General features: G+C 40.5%; 1 long non-coding RNA gene across 1 annotated transcript in view; it reads left to right on the top strand.

The window, feature by feature from the left end:
- The first annotated feature begins 6,965 nt into the window (after positions 1 to 6,965).
- The window catches only part of LOC122460638, a 37,149-nt gene continuing 25,647 nt past the window's right edge, over positions 6,966 to 18,467 (top strand). The window contains exon 1 of the long non-coding RNA XR_006282079.1: positions 6,966 to 7,315. This is a non-coding gene — a long non-coding RNA (uncharacterized LOC122460638). The remainder of the gene's footprint in view (positions 7,316 to 18,467) is intronic.

The following is an 18,467-nucleotide window of genomic DNA, read 5'->3' as shown; positions in this document are numbered from 1 at the left end:
AGTTACACATTTAAAATGCTTTAACCTCCCCCCTTCAGTTTTGTATCTTAATAGAAGGTTAAAAGATTTGTAATGGCGTGTTTGCGATGCTACTATATATTATAGTATATCTGTATATTAAACCCTGAACTTTGTTTAATACTGTTTAGTGTTGGACAGTTTGGAGGTTATGTTAACACCTTTGACTCTTTAGGCCCTTTATTCCATCTAAATTAATACCACACACCTGGCATGAGTACTGAATTCGTTTTTTGTTTTTTGGGTTTTTTTAAGCCTTTTGGAGTGTCAATATTATTGTCTATGTTGGCTGAGATCCTCTGTGGATAAATGCCAGTCCTGTATAAACTGTCCCATGAGTAGAATCAAAAGAAATTGAAAGGATGACCAGGGATGATATTGCTCATTTTTATTATAGAAGTATGGTTATGTTTTAATGGTGATAGAAACCTGTGTTTGAAACTTGTTCAAGAAATTTGTGTGCATCTCATAACATCTCTTTGTACAGACTTAGTTTTAAGAAAGCAGGGAAGATATTAGTTACTGGGTGAGGTTTGTTGGTATGAATGATTAGTAAGTTGGTATAGTGGAGCCCGTACATTTAGTGTGAGAGCGATCATCCAAACAGATATACAACTGGATATAGAACCTCTTCGGAGGTATCCACCCTGCCACTCCTGCATGACATGACAAACAACATAGAACAAATAGGCAGACCTATGCTCTTTATGTAGAATTTGTTCCTAGGGAAGCAGGATGGGCTTTTTTGGTAACAAATACTGGGAACTGTAGTTGCATAGTATGGCGATTACTACATAGAACTTATTTCACCCTAAATCACAGATCAGGGTGAAACTTCTCTTTAAGATCCCATGTGAATATACACCTTTTTGAAAGGAGGCTCTATGTCAGTGGTTCCCAAACTTGTTCCGCCGCTTGTGCAGGGAAAGCCCCTGGCGGGTCGGGCCAGTTTGTTTACCTGCCGCGTCCGCAGGTTTGGCCGATCGTGGCTTCCACTGGCCGAACCTGCGGACGCGGCAGGTAAACAAACTGGCCGGCCTGCCAGGGGCTTTCCCTGCACAAGCGCCGGAACAAATTTGGGAACCACTGCTCTTTGTAATGGTATTGTGCCTACTGATATATGCAGTGTAATACTATCTTGGTCACGTATGAAGCTAAATAGGTCTATTTTAGTATTCAATATTTTAACAGAGAGTCCCAGAAAAATGCCTAGATTGGATGCTTGTTGTTGTGTTTTTAATCTTAATTTTCTATATAGACTTATTTCTAAATATTCCATTTTGATTAGAATCTGTCTGTAGGAGCAATAATGGGAAATATGATATTCCTAGACTGTAGTTTGTTTGATATTAATGAATCCCTGGACTTTTAATTGGCCTTTCTTCTTCATTGGCAGGAATAATCTCTCTCTCTTTTTTTCCCCCTGAATGAGAGGGAAGTGGAATTGTTTAAAAAAATCAAAGCTCAGCTCTGCAGAAACTGAAGCAGAACAGCATCATTTGAGTTTTACTGATGAAGTGGCACAAGGGAGGCAATTGTATTCTGTATAAACACAAAAGAAGCATTCTGGAAGTAAAGCAGAATAGCTTCTTATGCAGTAGGAGCAGCTCTCTTTGATCTCTGTTGTGGCAGCACAAACTGCCTCCCACAGAGAAAGCACAGAAGAGAAAAGGAGACACCCCAAGTTTAAAGAGGCAACATGGGATAGGAGAAGAAATGATAAAGTAAAAAGACATGGAAACAGAAAATCTGGGGGATAGGTGGTGCCAGATAGACACTCTGAGGAGCAGCTTCAGCAATGTAACAGGAGTGGCATATCATGAAAGCGCTTCAGGGTGAGGCCATGTCTACAGTAGGAAATGGAATGAGTGTGACATCAGTTATTAACTCTAGTGGCATCTGAACATTATTCAGGTGTAAGTGTACGCAAGGGCAGACTGTGTTCAGCAGTGCATCACTTCATGTAACTGTTAAACTGTAATCTAAGCAAGAAGCAAATGAGGGTGGGGAGGGAATATAATGGAAGCATGATATGCTGAACTGCTAGAGGAGGAGATTCAGCTTTATGTCCTGAACTCAATCACTTAACCTGTCTAACCCAGATCAATACCTTTTTTATCGGACATGGATCAGTATCCACTGTCTCCAATGGTTACTCTTATGGGAAACTACAAGGCAGGGAGAAGGTGCAGGAGTCCTGGAAGCAGCCGGGATGGGAGGAGTGACAAGGCAGAAGGTATGAAGCAGGAATGAGGGAAGAGGCGGCCATGAGGGGAGAAAAGGAGGGAAGAAGCATCTGTGGTAAATTTAGTCTTTCTTGGGGAGAAGCTGCAGTATGAGGTACATATACAGACACCTCTTGTGAACTAACTTTATTATCAGCAAACAAAGGAAGAACAGTACACAACATTCTTTAATTCATTACATATATAGAAACACCATTAGGAGGTACTCTATAGCTAATTTCAATATACTGCAGCAACCTTTGTAGGGGCCTATTGGGATTTATTTGTGAAAACTGTCCTGGCAAAAATTTTGGCAATCATGGACTGAGACAGGTTTGGGCTGGGCCAGATTTGTACTTGGAAGGCCTTGGTGGTATATGGTATTTGATATGTGGATGAACTCTTGCTGATATAGTTTATTTGATGTATTCCTTTTTCATGCTGTAGGATTATACCTAGGAAATCAGCATGCAGAAAAAAATGCCAAAAATTAAAATTCCGACTTCTTCCCAAAGACACCATTTCAGTATCAATATCTCTTCAAGTTTGCCATACTGCTGTGCATGAAACTGCAACAGATGGCAAGACAGTTACTGCCGGTTTGACATGCTGTAGTTTGGGTAATATATATCTGTATTGCTACACTGAAATAACTGTGACGTGTAAATACTGCATTTGTCCCTACGTGTATTTAAAGGAACTTCTGCACAAGCACAGCTTCTGGTAGGTTTGGGGGGTTTGTTTTTCTTGAGCAGTTAGTACAGCTTTCCCCTAAGGGCTTTTCTTTACTTTAACAGCGAGCTTGAGTTGGTATGCTCAAGTTTCTGCAATCAACCTAGCCTAGCCTATGCAGATCACTGATAAGAGCAAATTGATCCAGTGAAGCAACAGAAGCTTAACCTAGCTCCTGAGACAAACCTGTCTCAGTCCATGTTTTGTACAAATTGCCAAATTTTTAGTTGTAACTGGAGCTGTTGCATTCCCATTGCATTACAATATGGGGCATCAGCATCATTCAAATGTCAACCCTCTCCCCATGCCCACTCCTGGATGGACCAGTTAGCTGGAGTTTAAAGCACTACTTAACTCAAGCTAGAGATTTCTGTGTGCAGATGGGAGTCAAGTTAGGGGTAACACTCAAATTATAACTTGAGCTAATTGTGCTGTAAAGACATACCCTTTTCCTGGCTCCACTGAATAACTACGGGTCTGCTGAAACTCCATGAAAGGTGATGGTGCTGTTGTTGCAGAGAATTTAAATGTAGATGCATAAAAAAACAGCTTTATGATTAGCTGCCAAATCTGGAGTTAGATTTTTGTTATTTGCATTTAAGAAAGTGCCCCAGGCCAATAAAGTGAAAAGATTGAAGAGACAAATGCTGCTGTGAGAGGGAAATAATTTTATAGTCCTTATTCAGAAATACTCTGTTTAATGCCCTGACTAGATTCACAATCACACAATTATTGGTGGGAGTTTACGTAGCCCCATAAGTGGACATAAACAGTACATGATGACATAGTACCTGCCTGAGGTCAGGAAGCAATTTCCAAATATGGGTTGGTTATGCCAGAATTGGACAACAAAGCACTTCTCACTTCTCACTTTTTACCTCTTTCAGGGAGAGATTATGCTTAAAGTGATGCTCTCCAGTGATGGATCGGGTATAAAAATCCGGCCAGAGGAGAACAGATAGTGAGGAACATTAGCATGTTTGATTGAGATCCTATCTATCATGTGGTCTTAGACCATCTATTATAAAAGACTTTTAAAAAAAATTAGAGGCTATGTAATTTTCTATTAAAAAAATCAGAAAAGTGAAATTTGTTCAGAAATGGGTTGAAGTTCTGAAATTTTCCTGAAACATCTGGATCTTTTTTCAGGGTTCTAGTTTGCGAGGGCGTATATAATTTGGTGCTTCTCCAAGTATTCCCGTCAACAGATGGTAATGTGATGAGGATCTTTGGATTTACTTCTCTCCATGATGATGAAAGAATCTTGCCATATACTCCCAACCTCTGATTACAGTAAATAAATTAGGACACATTTTCTGTTCTCGTTCTAGAGACGCATCCCTCATGTACATTGTGATTCCTGTAAGTCAGAAGTTTGTTCGAGCAATTATATCTTCCTGTACCATTTTGTTTCAGTGAATAGGAGATGTGCTAAAAAAAAAAAGTTGGGTCTCTTGCATTCTGATAACAGCACATCCTGTTCCATGGTATGAAGAGTAGAGTGTTTTTTTTTTTTTTTGGCTTGTGGAAAGTCCAATGAACCCACCTTTAAGTTTAAAACAAATATTGATTTGGTGGCCTGTTTTCAGATAACATTGAGAGTCCTAGTGTGCTAAGCTTATGGGAGAAGACCAAGACTAATAACTGACTTTCTATTGGTTTTTGTGCATAGCGGTACTGGTGGTGTACCCCTTTGAATTGGCATCAATAAAAGCGATCTCCTTCATTTTCTTCTGCTGCAGACAGACTAATTTATCTTGTTTTTCATGTTGCAGCTGCCACCACCAATAAATCAACTTAATGATGATGATGCTAGGAATACACCAAACACTTTGTTATGCTTTCTTTCTGTCCCTCTATTTCTTATCTGAGAGGGTGTGGCAGTTACCAGGAGAACGTCCTGGATCAGGCCAAACTGATCCTGTGAATCAATAAAAACTAAGGTCCTTCTGAGCTAGATTGTGGCATTAATGCTACATCTAAGCTTGGATCTGGGGGCGTGACTAGCACATCAGTGTAGTCGTGATGGCGTGACAGCAGCAAGCTGTGGCATAGGCTAACTGCCCCAAGTACAAGCCTGCCTGGATCCCATGGGTAGTGTGACTTTGTTACTATTTTTAGCATTCTAGCTTGATGAGAGCTAGTGTGCATATGTCTATGTGATCTGGGAATCACACCCCTAGCTCCAAGTGTAGATGTAGCATTAACTACAGCTCTGAATGAGATGCAGTGTACTGCTGCAGGGGAGAACTTAGGCAAAGATTGTTTTTTTCCCATGTGTTTCCTCTTTCTGAAGCTGGTCAGCTCTTTAGGGCAGGAAAGAAAACTGGGGGGGGGAGTATGGCTGCCCCTACTTTATCCCCAGCCTGTCTGAGGAGACATACTTTTAGAGATGCATGGAGGTAGTGGTTTTGAGTCCCTAACTGTTCCTGACCCTGGGGCAGTGTGCACAAAGGAGCGATGATGGCTGTTTTGGTCTCCCCCCTATATCATGTGCTTGGCATGTGATCAATCTGGCTGTTTATAGTCAACAGCAATGTAATTCTTTTAGCTCAAGATATGCATTTGGGACACAATATATCTGAACAAGGTCCTCTGCCAAAATCTGCAACTCCTGCACCAGCTGGTTAGAGCAAATAAAGCTCAGTTGCTACATGCTTGTGGACAGATAACACAAGTGGCATATGAACTTCCAATGTGGGTTGATTCTGAAACTGGAGTGATTGTTTTTTGGAAATGTGTTTTTTGCCTTGTTTGCACAGCTCTTTTTAAACTCTCTGTGTAGGACAGTGGTGTGAAACCTGTATAGCCTGAAGCCCAAATACGTTTTTTCAAAAAGCTCAAGGGGCTGCAGTCAATAATGTGGGAAGATTCTCAGTTCTGTTCTGCTTCCTTTACTTTGCCTGGACAGTACAAAGGGAGCAGAAAATACCCACAGTTCCCCTTCTGGGATTCCCCCTTGGTGTGTGGAACTCCCCAGTGGACAGAAAACCCCTATAGCCAGCTCTTACACTTTCCTCTGCAGTCCTTGGGAGAAATCATGTCTTGGGGTGAAGAGGGGCATGTCAGAGGGAGAATGGACAAGTGGTGGGATAATACTACATTCCTGCTTACCTGCAGCTGACATATGGCTCTTTGGGGACCAAAGCCAGCTGGCACAAGTTAGAGCAGCCCAAAGGTGCTCTAACCTGGGCTGGAGCAGAGACTCGGGGAGAAATGACTGGTGGGTTCTCTGCTTCTCTTTGTTTCCCTTCTTCTAGGCTGCCCTGGGTAGCTGTGTGGGATGAGGGGAGCCATTCTGTGCCAGGCACTCCCAAAGCTTGGGCAAAACCAATCAAGCTGCTCTCCTGCTCTCTCTGGGGCTCCAGTAGCCTGATGAGGAAGTAAGCAATGGAGCAGCTACATTTGCTCTCTTTTCCCTCCTCTGCAATGTAGCAGGCTACCAGGGAGTGCTGCTAAGTAGCTGCCTCAGGGAAGGGACAGCAGCTGTTTACAGTGCTGTGGCTCACATCAGAGTTGCTCCAAGGGAAGTAATGGGAGGCAGTTGAGAAAGCAGTTTTCCCTACCTTCAGTGACAATGCAAAGACTTCAGTTAAAAAATCACAAGGCATGGATCAGGAAGCACATTTGCAATTCAAAATCAGTTACATGTTTTCTTCTTTACGTGGTGCCCCTTGAGGGCCCCAGTTTAGATTTTCCAGGTCCACAAAGAGTGGTGGTGGTGCAAGGGTTGGACACTATTGGAGCACCATAAAAGGGAGACTTTTGAGAGCTTTAAAAGACACAAGTTGGACATCATTGTGTAAGGTTCTTAGATGGCTCTGGAGTGGGGAAGGTGGCTCCTCCCCATACCAGTCAAGGAGGGGTTAAAGAACTGCTGTGGTTCCAATTAGCCCCAACCGATGGCACCTGTGCAGCTGTCAGGCCTGGGGATGGGCCTTTAAAAGGAAAGAACTCAGTGCAGTTGGGACTAGCACTCTGAAGCAAGCAGGACCAGGGCTTGCGGACTGGGGTTCTGTGTTACTGACATATGGCTTGAGAATGCCACCTGCCAGCCTGAGCCCCTGAGGAAGAAAATAGACCAGTCAGGTTTTTTTTTCTGTTGGAAACTCCCAGGATTAAGCCTTGGCCTTTAGGTATACAGGAGAGTGGAGCCAAGACAGTCTGTGGAGCTGGAAAGTCTGCTTCCCACTCCCTTGCACAAGGAACAGGGCCTGACCTCTTGACTGCTTCTTGCCCACTTCAGGAAGGGGTGGACTCACTGAGAAATACAGCAAAGATTGTATCCCATCTCCCAGGACCACCATAGGATTGCTGCCATCCAGAGATTGCTGCATGAAGTAAATGAGGTACCTGTTCTGCCCCAAAAGGCATGACCTCAAGACATAACCTTTGACAGGCCCCTAGCCTCTCAATGTTTGGGCAGGATAAAAACAACCACACTATCTTCCATCTCTTTCCCTCCCAGCAAGAGGCTAGGGGTTTTTGTTTGCAGCCAGCCCGCACAGAGCATGGGAGCATTTGTTGCTCATGCAGCTCTCCTAACACAAGGGTTCTTCTTCCTAAAGCACAAGTGTAGGGTGGGGAGTAGAGTACAGATCAGATTGATGCTCAGATTGATGCTGATGATCAGTCAGTTGTGTGTGTGTGTGAGGAAGAATGATGATGTGGTTCTGTGGGAGCAGCACCTCTATACCATGGGTTAATGATGGGAATGAGAGGCTCAAGGAAGGGAGGACACAGTTGTATGGGAATAATGTTGGAGAGGAAGATGGAATAGTGGGGGGGGGGAAGGGAAGAGTGAGGGAGCTGAGTCTGAGAACAAAGAAGGAGACAGAACAAACAGCAAGAGGGAAGTGAGCATAGAGTATGTAGAAGATGATGAAAGGGAAAGGAGAAATAAGGGGGAGAATGAGACACTTTTAGGGAAGGAGAGAGAAAAGAAGAAAGCATTGATCCAGCCATTAATGGCCTCTCAATTGCCAGAGGAAGACTCATGTGTTGACTATAGGTGAGAGGGGAATAAAATCTGTTCTTGAATGCAACCTGTGCATTTACATATTTCGTTTATATTAGAGAAAGTTGCAAGATTGACTCTTCTTCCCTGGTTCATTTCATTCTACTTGAGCTCATCTTCTATCTACTACAACCCAAGTTCAGCTCAGTTAATTCAAACCCTAGCTAGCATGAAATAGAGCCTTTTACAAAGTAGGCTTATATGGTGTTGAGAGCTAGCTTGCAAAAAAAAAAAGTTTGTTCTTAAATTGGGGTGAGGGTACATATATTGATCCACAGGGAAGCTTAGAGCCTCTTTTAATGAAAGTTTTGTATCAGAGAGACAGAGGGAGGCCTTGGAGCAATTGCATAATTTTAAATATTAAAGGTGTAAATTTGATGAAGCCTCAAACCATACACCAGGCTTACATTTTCTCATTTACAAAATGTACCGCATTGTACATTGGATTAAAAAGTTATTTTTTATTTCTAACTTTTAAAATTCAGCTCACTTTCTGGTGCGTCTTTGATTTATATTGCAATGCCCTTCAAAAGCCTGTTGAATCCTAAATAGGGAACAAAACAGAAAGATGAGGAATTGGCATTTGAGCGCTTGGATGCTTTACTGAATCTTTACTGAATTTTCCACTGAATGCATCCGATGAGTGAGCTGTAGCTCACGAAAGCTTATGCTCAAATAAATTTGTTAGTCTCTAAGGTGCCACAAGTACTCCTTTTCTTTTTGCGAATAGAGACTAACACGGCTTTAACTTTACTGAAGCTCTGTCCCTTTAAAGGCTTCCCTGACCCACTACAGCCATAATCTTTCAGCAATTGCCGTGCCTTGGGATTACAGATTCAGACCTACCCTGCCAATTTTGAAGACCATGTTCCTCAGAATGGAAAATGAGGTGGGAGCGGGGCAAAAATCAGGCTTCAAAATAGAAAGTTGATTGGAACTTTAACAGGGGAGAGTCTGCTGCTACTCCACAGTGAGAGGTGCCATAATGTAGTATCTTGGAACAAACCAGTGCTCTATGTAGTCCAATATATTTTCTTTGAGAGTTGCTGGAGACACATCAATCTCAGAGGAAGGTGCCTTAATTGTGCAACATTGTACCATACAAGGTAATGTCGTTTTAAGTCTTTCTGAAGATCTTTCTGGCCATGAAACATGAGAACTTGTTGCCCTTAATGTTTTTATCCTACTGTAGTTTACGTGTTCTTATTAATGCAGAAATCTAATGTCTCTCTTTTAAACTTCTGCCTTGTTGGACTGTCCAGAAATGTATGCAATATCAAGGCATATATACATAAATATTCATATTAAACCATGACACATTTTAGGGGAAAAAAACAATGTAACCTGGAAACAACTTTGCAGTTATATTTGTTAAGCATAAACTACACCCACCTTACAAAAGTTGTTGTTTTTATTCCCACTGTAGAAAAATGAAAAATAAAGATTCCGTCTTAGACCTCCCCCCATCCTGCAAAGACTTATTTGCGTGAGTAAATATACACACAGAAATAATCCTATTAAACTCAGTGGCACTGCTCATGTGTGAAAGTTTCTCATGTTTGAAGGATCAGGGCCTTATCATGATGCTTATATTCATGTTAAACCATAATATGGTACTAATACAGTGCAACATTTCACCATACATGTTACATCAAATTGTCTTATTTTGAAACCTAGAGGTTTCAATGGATCTGTTTATATCCAAAAATATGACTACTAATAAATCCAACAGATTTATTAGTAATAGTATGGCCCTCCGCCTCGTGGCACCCAAGCCTGGGATGCCGCTCCCCGGCTCTGCGTCAGGGGCTCAGGTCCTTGCCCCACTTTCGGTCCTCATACCCAGGGTTTTACTCTTGGGGCACTGGCCCCATACCTGGCCCCCTGCTCCTGGGGCTCTGCTCTGCTACTATCCCCATGCCCGCCCCCAGCCCTTGCCCCTGTCTGGGTCCCCCATCCCCCCGGAGACACGGTGCTGCTCCTGGCCCCACCTGTGGTGTGGGGGGCGCAGACAGGGGTTTCAGCACCCCCACTACTAAAAGGGTTCCAGCGCCACTGCTCATGCATATTTTTCATTTCTTTCTCATGAGCAGTTTATTTTGCATTGAATTGCAATGTAGCATTGGGCAATAAATAGTTGTACCACTTTACATGTGAAACATCCACATATCTCTGCTGACAATGGGATGTGAGAAACCCTGGCACAAGCTTTGTTGTAGCTTCATTACAATTAAACCTGCATACTCTGTAATGCATCAGTAAAGGTTTCATATAGACCCACATATGAAAAGTATGCTGATTTCTAATAACCGAGCCGAGTTTGCACACAAATCAACTGATTCACAAACTCATCTATTCAGATCAGCATGCTGTGTGCAGTAAATCAGGGTTGCTCATGTAAAATGAAACATAATGTTATCATATGCTGGAAGTTTGCTCTCTTTGGCAATTCATATATAATGCCAGTTCCCTAATCAACCAGACTTTCCCCATACTTTCAGAAGCCTGCAGGCAAAATGGAGGTGAACACCATGGGCATTACGGTCTTGATAATATGGTGTATTCATTTCCATATCCTGGATGTCTGACCACAGCCTCTGGGCATCAGTACCATAGAAGCTGGTCTACTAACTCATGCATTTTTTACTCATAATCTACAGCCACAATTTATGACCAATAATACTTCTTTTGTTAAAATTGCTTTAACAATTACTGTTAGTAATTCACTCCCTTTGAATAGTACGTATTGCTTTGTCTAGTAGGAGCTACAGGAACCTGTTAGGTCCCAGCTGTGCTTCCCAGCTTCCCTCTTCATTCCTCAGCTCCCATGTTTCATTTCATTAGCATCCCTATTGGGCACCAAAGGTCTCTGGGATCCACTGCAAATCTTAGAAGGCCCCAAGGAATAAAGTGCCCACACGGCACCATATTAGAGCTGGAATCACCTAGCGCTGTTAAAAAATTTTCTTCACAGGAAATTTTGAGAAAAAATTAGTATTTTAGTTTTTGTCAAAAATTTTTCTGTGAAATATTTTTTACTTTTCAATGGAAAAAATCATCAAAGTTTTCTGTTTCTGAAAATCATTGTGATAATTTTAAGTTTTTTTTAAAAAAAAGAAAAGAAAAGAAAAATTTGGTTTCATTTTCTGTTTTTTGACAAAAATGTTGTGATTTCCTCCCCCACCCTCCATTATTCATTTTTTGGTGAAAAATAATCAATAAACACATATTTTATAACGTGTGCAATTGGACATTATTCCTGGCTTTTCTAAAGAATGTCCTCAAGGATACTAATTTATTATGGGGAAGAGAAAAGCAATGTGATTTTTATGAACGAAGGGGGGAGTTGTGGAGTAGAGGGAAGACAACTTCAGAAATCATAGGGTAGGCACAGAGTAAGCAGTGCTTTATGGGGCCTGTTTTCCAGCTTTCAAGCAGACACCTTCTCAGCTCCTTTTTGCTCTCCACCACCACTTTATCCCTAAAATGCTTTCTTTCTTTCTTTCTTTCTTTCTTTCTTTCTTTCTTTCTTTCTTTCTTTCTTTCTTTCTTTCTTTCTTTCTTAATAAACTGACACCTTCTAAAGTGCCCATGTGTGATGTCAGGAATGGTGCCCCCAGGGCAAATATAATGAACTGCTCATTTGGGCCATGCACAATTTATGAAATAAGTATTGGAGGCATTATTCCTGTGGACCTTTTAAGATCTGTAGACTTAGAAATACTATATTTAATATATATTTCCTTTAAAAATACAAATGAAAAATCCATGGAAACTCACTAACAAATAAAGTTAATTTTAATGTTGATACATGACCTAGACTGATCTGACACCTGATTGTAATTCTGTAACCAGTTCAGCATGTACTTTTTGTTCAGAGCAAACAGGACACCCTAGTTATGGCCCTGTAAACAGATTTGCCAGTTTGCCTTCCTTCCAGCTCTCTCTGCAGTAAGATGTCCTCGAGTGCTTTTTCTGGTATGCTACCAGTGCACTGTGTGCATATCCTCTGGGCACTTGACCTCTGTGCTGAGGCACAATATAATGGCTTTTGTAATTTGCACTGGTACGGATTTGGGCAGCATGGTAAGTGTGGATGCATGACATGGTTGATTCATAACTGTGTTGTGAATAAAGCTGTTTTGTGGGCACACCTGTGTTGTAACCAGATCAGAAAAGAATCACAAGCTGGTTACAAAAATACATTTGTACATGTAGCGTAAGCTAGTCCTTACATAAATGTATATTTCAGTGAGATTACGCAATGAATTTGGGCCATTATGGTCATTGTGATTAACCGGTATGGCATGGGTGTACTGTAAAGCATTATTAGATATTTTCCAGTCCTGCAACAATTGATCCCGTCCCACATTATATTTTTCAACATTTGTCTTCAAAATAGCGTTGTTTCTTCTGAGCTGGGATACATGACAAGGTCCTCAACCAAGGCACAACCTCTGTGGTTTTGTTTCGTTTCCATTTGAAGCATAATCTTTTTTTGGCTAATAAGATACCAGTCTTTGCAACCCCTATTTAGTCCATGCATTATGAGGCAATAAAAAGCATTTTAAACAAAACTTGGTTTGCAACCTAGACTTTAAATTGTTGTTCATGTCACTGTAGTGCATTGGAACCCCATTATGTTAAGTGTTGTGTATATACACACAAGACAGTCCCTGCTCTGAAAAAGTTACAATCCAATGACACTAGCCAAACAAAGTGTGAGAGAAAGAAAGTATTATTATATTCCCCATTTTACAGCTGGGGAATGGAGAAACGTAGACATTAAGTGACTTGTTCAAGGTCAAACAGGGAACCTGTGGTAAAAACAGGAGCTGAATTTCCATCTCCATCCATTTTAGATTTGGTTTTGGTGAGTAGTGAGGACCTCATAGAAGAAATGGTTGTAGGGGACAATCTTGGTTCAAGTGATCATGAGCTAACTCAGTTCAAACTGAATGGAAGGATTAACAAAAATAAATTTGCAACTAGGGTTTTAGATTTCAAAAGGGCTGACTTTCAAAAATTAAGGAAATTAGTTAGGGAAGTGGATTGGACTGAAGAATTTATGGATCTAAAGGCAGAGGAGGCCTGGGATTATTTTAAATCAAAGCTGCAGAAGCTATCGGAAAGCCTGCATCCCAAGAAAAGGGAAAAATTCATAGGCAGGACTTGTAGACCAAGCTGGATGAGCAAGCATCTCAGAGAGGTGATTAAGAAAAAGCAGAAAGCATACAGGGAATGGAAGATGGGAGGGATCAGCAAGGAAAGCTACCCTATTGAGGTCAGAACATGTAGGGATAAAGTGAGACAGGCTAAAAGTCAAATAGAGTTGGACCTTGCAAAGGGAATTAAAACCAATAGTAAAAGGTTCTATAGCCATATAAATAAGAAGAAAACAAAGAAAAAAGTGGGACCACTAAACACTGAGGATGGAGTGGAGGTCAAGGATAATCTAGGCATGGCCCAATATATTAACAAATACTTTGCCTCAGTCTTTAATAAGGCTAAAGAGGATCTTAGGGATAATGGTAGCATGACAAATGGGAATGAGGATATGGAGGTAGATATTACCATATCTGAGGTAGAAGCAAAACTCCAACAGCTTAATGGGACTAAATCGGGGGGCCCCAGCTAATCTTCATCCAAGAATATTAAAGGAATTGGCACCTGAAATTGCAAGCCCATTAGCAAGAATTTTTAATGAATCTGTAAACTCGGGGTTGTCCCGTATGATTGGAGAATTGCTAACATAGTTCCTATTTTTAAGAAAGGAAAAAAAAGTGATCCAGGTAACTACAGGCCTGTTAGTTTGACATCTGTAGTATGCAAAGTCTTGGAAAAAATTTTGAAGGAGAAAGTAGTTAAGAACATTGAAGTCAATGGTAAATGGGACAAAATACAACATGGTTTTACAAAAGGTAGATTGTGCCAAACCAACCTGATCTCCTTCTTTGAGAAAGTAACAGGTTTTTTTTATACAAAGGAAACGCAGTGGATCTAATTTACCTAGATTTCAGTAAGGTGTTTGATACCGTGTCAGATGGGGAATTATTAGTTAAATTGGAAAAGATGGGGATCAATATGAAAATTGAAAGGTGGATAAGGAATTGGTTAACAGGGAGACTACAGTGGGTCCTACTGAAAGGTGATCTGTAAGGCTGGAAGGAGGTTACCATTGGAGTTTTTCAGGGATCAGTTTTGGGACCAGTCTTATTTAATCTTTTTATTACTGACCTCGGCACAAAAAGTGGGAGTGTGCTAATAAAGTTTACGGATGATACAAAGCTGGGAGGTATTGCCAATTTAGAGAAGGACCGGGATATCATACAGGAGGATCTGGATGACCTTGTAAACTGGAGTAATAGTAGTAGGATAAAATTTAATAGTGAGAAGTGTAAGGTTATGCATTTAGAGATTAATAACAAGAATTTTAGTTATACGTTGGGGATGCATCAATTAGAAGTAACGGAGGAGGAGAAGGACCTTGGAGTATTGGTTGACCACAAGATGACTATGAGCCGCCAATGTGATATGGCCATGAAAAAAGCTAATGAGGTCTTGGGATGCATCAAGCGAGGTATTTCCAGTAGAGATAAGGAGGTTTTAGTACCGTTATACAAGGCCCTGGTGAGACCTCACCTGGAATACTGTGTGCAGTTCTGGTCTTCCAGAAGGATGAATTCAAACTGGAACAGGTACAGAGAAGGGATACTAGGATGATCCGAGGAATGGAAAACTTGCCTTATGTAAGGAGACTCAAGGAGCTTGTCTTGTTTAGCCTAACTAAAAGAAGGTTGAGGGGAGATATGATTGCTCTCCATAAATGTATCAGAGAGATAAATGCCGGAGAGGGAGAGGAATTATTTAAGCTCAGTACCAATGTGGACCCAAGAACAAATGGATATAAACAGGTCATTGGGAAGTTTAGACTTGAAATTAGACAAAGTTTTCTAACCATCAGAGGAGTGAGGTTCTGGAATAGCCTTCCAAGGGAAGCAGTGGGGGAAAAAGATCTATCTGGCTTTAAGATTAAACTCAATAAGTTTATGGAGGAGATGGTATGATGGGATAACATGATTTTGGTAGTTAATTGATCTTTAAATATTCATGGTAAATAGGCCTGATGGCCTGTGATGGGATGTTAGATGGGGTGGGATCTGAGTTACTACAGAAAATTCTTCCCTGGGTATCTGGCTGGTGAATCTTGCCCATATTCTCAGGGTTTAGCTGATCGCCATATCTGGGGTCGGGAAGGAATTTTCCTCCAGGGCAGATTGGAAGAGGCCCTGGAGGTTTTTCGCCTTCCTTTGTAGCATGGGGCATGGGTCACTTACTGGAGGATTCTCTGCTCCTTGAAGTCTTTAAACCACGATTTGAGGACTTCAATAGCTCAGACATAAGTGAGAGGTTTTTCGTAGGAGTGGGTGAGTGAGATTCTGTGGCCTGCGTGGTGCAGGAGGTCGGACTAGATGATCATAATAGTCCCTTCTGACCTTAGTATCTATGAATCTATGAATCTCCTGAATCCCAGTCTAGTGTCTTTATCAACAAGATCAGCCTTCTGCTTTAAAAAGAATGGTTACTGAATAGCCAGTTATTACCAGTTTGCATAAAAGCTCTTTTTAATGTATCACCATTTCAGTGTTGCAGAATAAGGTTTAGTGACTACTTATTTCATGCAAAAATTCCCCAGGACTGATATCAGCAATAGTAAAACATTGTTGAAGCGGGGGGGGGGGGGGAAGTATGAAACTAAAAATAAAAAACATACAGTATATAATCCTAGCAATATTATCTGAAAGGCAGTAAAAATAGACTCAATTAGACATTGTCAAAGCTTTTTCTCTATGCAGCTGCCTAGCAGAATATGACAATTTATCCACAATATAAAAGTTCAATACAACGTATAGTGCATTGTGTCAGAATCCATTAACATTTTGCTACCTTAAAGAGTGTTGTAAAGAAAAAATGCAAGCTTGTCATTTTTTTGTGTTCCTTTTGTTACAGTGACATGTTTGGAATTCTATGCCTGCTAGAGTGTTGTGATTTAAATTTAATCATTTTAACAGGGATTTAGTAAGATACTGTTTTTCTTTTGCAGACTTCCCTAAGATGAGAGCTACATGAAAAGTGAGAATCAATTATACAGAAGTATAATTTAAATATTTTTTTTATTTAAAAAAAAAAAAGCCTTTTCATGCAGCATTCCCTCAGGAAAATAGCATTTTTGTAGAGATTTCTTGGCTCTGCTTTACAACAATATAATTAATTATAATCTGAGGCGTTCCATATAACATATATGTGCACACGTGTATAGAGGGAAGGAGTGACGCCTTTTACATGTTGCACCATGATAGCTGCTCTATTTGATTTTTCTTTAAAAATAAAAACCAACCAAAAAACCCCCGTTTAGCCATGGTCCTTCATTGGGATCTGCTAGTGCAGACCCCCTCATTCATGCAGTATCCTTGCAAAGTCTGTGTGACTCTATACAAGTGAAGGGGAGTCCAGGCTAGAAAATCCCAGTGCAGGACCAGAGCATTTGATTACATATCTCAGCCATTTTAACATATGTCAAGCTAGTATTTGAGGCCTGATTCCACTTTCAGATGTGGGAAGTGCATTGCCACGTGTCTTCAAAAATCAGCTTCTATGTACCATATGCTTTTTTTGGCACTATAGCGCTTTTCGTGGTACTATGGTTATGGTACATACTTTTAATATTATTTTTGGGTCTAGAGAACCATTTGATGTGAAAATGGCAGGAACAGTCTACATCCCATACTACCCTTTTATGACTGTTGCATAAATATGCTGCACTGGCTTTGGGCATGTTGTTATGCTTAACAATAGTTATTATTATTGTGAGCATGATCTACCTTCAGCCATATTATGTAGCAATTGTTTGACTATCCCACTTTGGTAAAATAGGAAAGTTACAGGTAATAATAAAAGAGCTCTCCTTAGTTTGGATTAAGAAAAGATTCTTCCCTTCCCATTCAAAGCCATCTATGTGATATGTGGAGAGATCTCTCTGTGGGTGCTCCATTATGAAGCCTCTCACTTCCTCCCGTGCACAATTGAATTTTTGAGTTTAAGTGGGGCAGAAGGTCTTGCACTGGGTAAATTTTGTCTTACCTATATTGTCTCTGTTTTTCCATCACAAAGTTGGTTTTAGAATGCTACTATCTTTTTTCACTTTTGCCAATTGAGGCAGAGGGGTTTCTTTCAAAAGTTAGTCTCCTCAAAGCAACCGTAGTGAGTACCACATTCTTATAATTAAATGTTGTGTGATGATGATGTAAAGCTTCAGCTGCTCTATGAGCAGAGAACATACATGTACATCTGCCTTCCGTCGGACCTTTTATAATTATATATGATGTATGTATATGTACACACACAAGCATGTGTGCGCTCTAATAACACTTTTCTACCACATCACACCATTGTGTATTTTTGTATATGCAACTTATTTTTTAGAAAAGCTATTTCACGCACACGCATGCACACACACACGTATGTAATGATTTAAAGCCTAATAGGCAGTCCAGGACTAGCATTATTATTGTTTTAGTAGTGATTGCTGGATCCCAGTGGGAAGCTGTTCTTTCCAATGCTATAAACCTCGTATTTCTATTCCTGGAATCTCCCCAGATATTGAACTTAATAGTCAGACTGCTTTAATATGTACAAAAGCTTTAAAGGTGATTTTTGGAGGCGTTTTACATTTCTTGGTTTTAATCCCCTCCCCATTCATTCCTATACTGTTGGATTCGTGGTACTAAAGGAGCCATTGCCAACATGTGTTGTGATTCTGGGTCTCAGCCTACAAGATTACTTCAATGATACTTTGGATACTTTGGAGGATTGGCCTGTTGTCTGCTATTACAGCTTGGAAAGTTAGTACTTCTGTAGGATATGTCTAAAGGACAATGAAATATGGCACAGAGTGACTTTGGTGATTCAGTAGGGACCTCTTTCCTGCGAGGTAGTAATATACTAGTCCACTAGTAGATTGCAGAAGGATACCTTCTTTCAAATAAGACCTATAGCTAAGATTTTGACTTCCTGTGTCATATATAGTCTTTTCATAAGAGTAAGGGTATTAACCCCAGTGTCCCAGAGACTCAAACATAGGTAATTATATTTTTCTAATGAACATTCCCATAATGCTTTCAGTGAATAATGATATTTATTTTTCATTTGGACCCAGGCACTCTTAATATCACTAAAGGCTTTCTTTGTTTCATGTCATATAGGGTTGTGCAGCATTGCAGTGCATAGTAAAACAGTTGAAGAATTTTACTCCAGAGATGGCTGCATTTGGTAAGTGAAGCAATCCTGTAGTTTGTATAGATGTATAAGTTTGCTAAAACTCTTTGAGATCCTTCAAGATGAGATAGTGTGTACATGAAAAATTGTTATTTTAATAGTGCTGCAAAAATACAATTCAAAACAAAATCAAACAAATT

The sequence above is a fragment of the Dermochelys coriacea genome, chromosome 6 (genome assembly GCF_009764565.3).
Source record: "Dermochelys coriacea isolate rDerCor1 chromosome 6, rDerCor1.pri.v4, whole genome shotgun sequence".
NCBI lineage: Eukaryota > Metazoa > Chordata > Testudines > Dermochelyidae > Dermochelys > Dermochelys coriacea.
The sequence above is the reverse complement of the archived record's forward strand: the minus strand, read 5'-3'. Positions and strand labels throughout refer to the sequence as shown.